This window comes from Marmota flaviventris, chromosome 14 (assembly GCF_047511675.1).
Source record: "Marmota flaviventris isolate mMarFla1 chromosome 14, mMarFla1.hap1, whole genome shotgun sequence".
NCBI classification, from domain to species: Eukaryota; Metazoa; Chordata; class Mammalia; order Rodentia; family Sciuridae; genus Marmota; species Marmota flaviventris.
This window is the reverse complement of record NC_092511.1, coordinates 85,061,138-85,067,317: the sequence shown is the minus strand read 5'-3', so window position 1 is coordinate 85,067,317 and position 6,180 is coordinate 85,061,138. Positions and strand designations below refer to the sequence as shown.

Below are 6,180 nucleotides of genomic sequence, written 5' to 3'. Positions count from 1 at the left end.
AGTTGCCCATTTAATTTACTATTCTCAGTATCACTGCCGAGTGAGTTTCCTTTACAACCGTGATAACCTAAGGCATGCCAGGAGGCAGTGGCGTCAGCTTTCAACTCACACCCTACCTGTACCCAGGGTCACTTCCCCCTCTAGCAGCTCTGTTCCCTTTCCAGCTGCTAGAGAGAGAGGAAAGGAAATTCCTTCACTTGTTTTCCAAAGCAAATGCCCTCTCCCTTGACTTATGAAAGGGACCAGGCATTTGAAATGAGAAAGTCCCATTCTGCCTTGGTGAGCCTCTTCCCGGTCTTCCACCTTGGTGTCTTGGAACTGGGTGCCACAACCCAGGGCAGGACCTCTTTGGCTATAAGGGGCTGCAGGGTTTTCTGGGGCCCTCCCCTCTTGTCCTCACTTATGCTGGGAGTCTTCCAGCTTGTAAAGTGGGCCTCGTGGCTCCCAAGAGAACATCTTCCTCCCAAGGAAACTGTAGACAATCCTGAAAGCCAAGTGGCCACAGAGAGTCACCCAGGGCACAGGATGACAATAACCCTCCAGCAAATCCGGCCAGAGTGGCTTAGCAATTTCTCTGTGGTTTATACTAATTGGAAACTCACACAAAGCTCCTGCCCACTCAATACCGTCTTTGCCCAGCCTTGAGGCTTAGCTGTGCTTTGGTTTGGTTTGTTATTTCACTACCTCTTTCAACCCTTTGTTGCTAAAGTCCTTCATGCTTGGGCCAGTGACTTTGGGGGAAAACCTGGTTCCTGGTGCACCCCACGGAGGCGCCAAAGAGCCAGCCCTCCCTGGGTAAGGTATGGGTGGAGGAGTCTCTGCAAGACAATACAGAGGATTAGGAGGGCTCCTGGGTCCAGGACAGGAGGCTTGTCCTTATCTGGTGAGCCTTCATTTCACCTGGAGTCCTTTGCCTGATGTTCACCTTCTTTTCCAAACTCGAAACACTGTGGAATGTCTCCTGTCCCCATCCCCACCGCCATTTCCTTCCCTGATGCAGTATATCCTTGGCAGTCAACCAGGGACCCAGCCCTGGGTTCTGTTCTCAGTAAATATTTCCCACTATCAGAAGGCCCCAGTCTCATTTGGGCCAGGTGCCCAGAGAAGAAGTGGAACAACCCGGGTTGAACATAAAGAGCACTGGCAAATCTAGATGGGCCTCTTCACTTGACAGAAAAGCCTCCCAGGAAGTTCTGGGACCCTCCTGATGATTTGGGAGGTTTGTATTTGTAAGAAGTCTAGGATCTCAACTTGGTTTCCAGCAGGATATGAAAAAAAAAAAAAAAAAAGACCCACTTCAGCCAGCAATTCTCTGCAGAGGCCTGAGTCTTCCCAATAGCACAATGGGTGTGAATGCATGTAGGTCTGGCGTGGATCTGGGCTTTGTCAAATTATCTGATGTCCTAGTGCAGGTTTCTACCAAGTAGAAACTGGAGGTCCCTATTGCTGTGCAGCTGAGTCAGGAAAAGGTCACCTCTGGCTTATGTGTGAATAGGGAGGGAACAGATGGGAGAGTGGGACGTGTTCAGGGAAAGACTCGTGGGGTAGGAATTGCCAATGAATAACAGCAAGGGTAATTTGGTTTTGAGGTCAGTAAGAGGACTCCCTCTTTAAGGTGAGGTAACAACCTCAGAAAGGTTAGACAGCTGCTTAGTGGAACTCAGCCTTGAACCTGAGGCTGCCGACCTCCAAAGCTGCAAGCACTTGATTGAAACCATGCTTGAGATGGGCAGATGCCCGTCAAATGCCAAGCTCCATACATCATCAGGTATGGCCCTGGCCCTTGCTCCCTGGAGCATCTCTATGCTGCTGACAGGCCCTGGGACCTTCCCTCCCCTGACTGGGGATACAGGAAGGTGGGGTCATCTTCCTGGTACAGGTGAGAAAGCTGGGAACATGCCTGCTTCAGAGCTACCCAGTTCACGGATGGCATGAGACACTGAGGACCCCTGCTGGGAGGATGGAGTAATGAAGCCACAGCTGCCTTGTCCCCAGATGTGGAGAGGAGCCAGCTTCACCAGGGCCTAAGCATCCAGCTCTGCCACAGCTACTTAGCCCACGTGATCTCATTTGGTCCCAGAGTCTCTCTGGTGGGTGTCACCCCACCATCCAGGCTCAGAGTGGGTGGTAATATGTCCGGGTCACACGGTGGCCAAGCAAAGCTGTCCCCTTGAATCTAGCAGGCAGGCTGTCCCCACTCCTCTGTGCCCACTGTACAAAGCCACAGACTTGAAAACTAGAAGTGGCAGTTGTTCACCAGAGGGCTGTCCTCTGTTGGCCCCAGGGGGTGCCGTGTGCCCTGCCACCTCTAGGGACAATGAGCCGCAGAGTCGCTCGTTCTTCTTTCCCAGCCTCCCTGGGCTCGTGCTGTCTAGTGCTCTGGGATTCTGAGCACAGAGCTGGGCTGGCATCGTCTGGGAGTCTCCAGGAAGAAAGCAAGTCCTTCTCCTCTGGAGAGTTCTATCTGAAAGGGATGTCACACTCGTGTTGGTGGATACTTGGCCAGGCCCTCTTTGGGCTAGGTCTGCACTGGGCCCTTTCCCTGTCACCATAGGCCAAGTACCAAGGGGTGGCATCTTAGTCTGTTCAGGCTGTTGTCACAAACTGGGGAAATTATAAACAACAAAGATTCAAGTCCAGTCGAGGCACTGGCAGATTTTTCTGGGGAGGCCTAGTCTCTGGTTCTTCTCTCTGATGGTGCCTTCTTGCTCTCTGAGGGGTCTCTGGCCTCTTTTACAAGGGCACTCATCCTATCCTTGGGAAGGGGCTCCTCCCTGTGACCCAATCACTTCCCAAAGGCCCCCCTCCTGATAGCACCACCTTAGGGGTTAAATTTCTACACATAAATTTTTGGGGGGACACAGCATTCAGACCAAAGCAGCTGGCACAGAGACTAATCCTTCTGCAGTAAGTTGAGGTGGGAGCAGTTTGCGGCAGAGCCCCCATTTCTGGGCACTTCTAGGGTGGCAGCTGTGTTCCTGCCCTGCAGATGCAAACTGAATAGAGGTCCCCAGCCTCCATTCCCTCATGAGTCCAAGTTCAGTTTGCGCTGGGCAAAGAGGAGCCCATAGAGGAGGGTGGACATCACCTTGGCCTTTATGAAGTGCATTCTGGGGTCCAGACATAGTAAATGTGTGCTGATGTTTTGTGCTGGATGTGGGGTCAGGGAGCCCCAAGAGAATCCACCAGCATAGCCCGTCCTGGCTTAGGGCTGGGTGCTTGAGGAAGGAGGTGCCCTATAGCTGCTGGGCGGGGGCGAGCCAGGTGGTGGGGAGAGAGGTTTCTGATACAGGAACAGACAGCCCCTGGGCCCTCATCTCCTGGGGTTCCGGGGGCACATGGTGTCTCATGCTACATGCCTGAAAGATCACATAAAGACACCAATAGGTAGAGTCAAGCCAGGCAGTGGAGAGGGGAGAATACAAACGTGAGCAGATAGGAGTCCAGGGCAGAGGAAGAACTGCGGCCAGGGCTGGTGCTGGCCAGAGAGACAGGGGGCCCGCAGGCTGCATTGAATTGGGGTGTGCAGAGGAGAGGGAGAAGGGATGCCAGGCCCGGGCAAGGGTGCAGAAGCTGGGGAGCAGGAAGCCCTTGACCCATGTCAGGAGCAGGGTGGCTGCTGAGCAGGGCTGGAAAGAACTGGGCGGTTCTGGGCTCAGGGAAAAGAGTCAAAAGTCCACGGGCAGGAAGCACAGGTGGCACTGTGTGGCTTCCCTCTAGCTAACCCAAGGGCAGCTGTCGCAGCTCCTGCCTGCTAGGAGACGGTCCTCTCTGCCCAGGGAGGGGGCCCAGCACCTCTGCATGGCAGTTCAGCACCCGCCCAGCAAGTTGCACCAGGAATTTGGCCCAAGTTGACTGAAACCTCAGGAAACGTGAACTCCACAGAGCAGGCGGGGGCCTGTGGGTCCTGGGAATGCAGTCTTAGCAGGTTCGGGGCTGGGTGGGGGCTCTTTTTCTTGAGGTTTCACTAACAACACCCTCAGATAACCTTTGCCACACAGCAGGCCTCCTGAGACGCCCAGCTGGCTGCTGAGAAAATACCAGAAGTGAGCAGCCGCGCCCCAGAACCAGCCTGACCCCGGGCTTCTCCTTCTCAAGCGTGTACTTGGGCCTTTCTCTAAAACCCTCTGGCTCTGGAACTGACCCCCTCATGCGTGACCAGGAGCCCACCTTCTAGAGAGACCACGTCGCCCTTCGTCAGTGGGGGACCTCTGACCTCGCCCTCCTGCCACTGATGGTGACCACGGACACTCTTGGACTGTAGATTTTATTTAGTGTTCCTGTTTTCTGTTGGAAAAAATACTCCCATGCTTGGAAAGCAGCAGAAGAGCACTGGGTTGTACCCACCCCTTCTTCCAAATCAGGGCAACTGTCTCATCTCTGTAGGTTGTTGTTGTTGTTATTATTATTAGAAATCATGTAGAGATGGATTCGTTCATTCTCTGAACTTCTATTTCCAGGAAGTGATACATCCATTCATTCAGCCTCCAGGTGAAGACCCTCCAAAGCTGCCTGAGCACAGGCCACCAGGCTGGGCATGGAGGTGCCTTGGGAGCCTGGGAGGTGACAGCAGGGCCAGCGCACCGCAGGCATTTCAGGGTGGGGGCCGCGGAGCCCTGGCGGAGGCTGGGGGAGTGCCCCTTTGGGGAGGTGCCAATGTTTCCTCAGTCCTGAATCAACTTGGAACAGAGTTCGAAGAAGCAAGGAGGTGGTACCAGCCCAGAGGTCCCCGAGTTGACCCACCGGCCCTGGAGATGTGGAAAGGCATGAGATCAGAAAACAGTAAAACCATAAATCTCAACCAAAGCAGAATCCAAACTTGCTGCAAAAGAATGGAATGTTCTCCTGGGCGCGAGCAGGAGCTTGCTCACTGGTCTCTGGACGCCCAGTTCTGAGCACGTGGGGAGGGCAGTGCGTGTTAAAGGACAGGGAGAGAGGGAGGGGCTGGGAGGGAGGGACAGAGAGGAAAGCAGGCAAGGGAAGCCCATGACCCCTCGGGGTTTCCTAACCTCTTCACTCTTGTCACCAAGTGTGTCCCTTAGGTGATTGTTCCTGCCTGATACAACAAATAGGTCAGTTCTCCCAGCTCTAGGGCTTCAAAGAAGAGGCAGAAAGAGCTCCCCGCTGCCCTGGGGCTTGTTCTGCGGCTCAAAGCAGCAGAGCTTAAAAGGAAGGGAGGTGCCTCGACCCGACCCCCTGGATGGCAGAGGAGGCCTCCAGAGTGCACCCCAGAGGCTCATGGGAGTGGAAGCCCAGGAGGTGGGGGGCCTGCAAGGAGAAGGGCTGGGGCCTCAGCTGACCAGCCATTGCACCACTGAGGTGATTCAGACCCACCTCTGCCTCACCTCCCAGATGCAGCCTGCCCCAGACCCAGCACCTCCCAGATATAGCAACCCCAGACCCTGCACCCCCTAGACTCTGCACCCCAGACCCTGCATCCCCTAGACTCTGCACCCCCTAGACTCTGCACCCCAGACCCTGCATCCCCTAGACTCTGCACCCCCTAGACTCTGCACCCCAGACCCTGCATCCCCTAGACTCTGCACCCCCAGACCCTGCACCCCCTAGACTCTGCACCCCAGACCCTGCATTCCCTAGACCCTGCACCCCCTAGACTCTGTACCCCCCAGACCCTGCACCCCCTAGACTCTGCACCCCCAGACCCTGCACCCCCTAGACTCTGCACCCCCCAGACCCTGCATCCCCTAGACTCTGCACCCCCAGACTCTGCACTCCTCAGACTCTGCACCCCCAGACCCTGCACCCCCTAGACTATCTTCCCAAACCAGCAGTTCCCAAATCTCCTCACTTCTCAGATCCATCAAGTCCCCAAACTCCTTAAAAAATTGGAGAGCCCAGATCCCTGGCCCCAGCAGATCCCCTGAGCATGTCACCTCTCCCCACTGTGTCCAATCCACTCAGCTCAGGACAGTCACCAGATGCAGGACCTCTGTGTCTGCACCAGGGGACACCCTGTGGGGGGGTAGGGGTGGAAGACAGTAGACATCTGGATACTGGCAGGAAAGTGGCAGGAGAGCATCCCTGGGAGGTGAAGAAAGGAAGTCACAGGCCAACGTATAAATATAACCCTTTTTTTCTCTTTAAAAAAATAAATAAAAGCTTATACATTCTTGGCTAAATAAGCACTAGAAAGCCAGAGCCACGTGTTTCATGGTGGGG

At 54.8% G+C, this 6,180-nt stretch overlaps 1 long non-coding RNA gene across 1 annotated transcript; it reads left to right on the top strand.

Annotated features, from left to right (window-relative positions):
* The first annotated feature begins 15 nt into the window (after positions 1 to 15).
* LOC114105517 (uncharacterized) lies at positions 16 to 4,436 on the top strand. Its single transcript, XR_003585018.2, has 2 exons — positions 16 to 2,090; positions 4,002 to 4,436. It is a non-coding gene; the product is annotated as an uncharacterized lncRNA (long non-coding RNA).
* Positions 4,437 to 6,180: the final 1,744 nt, after the last annotated feature.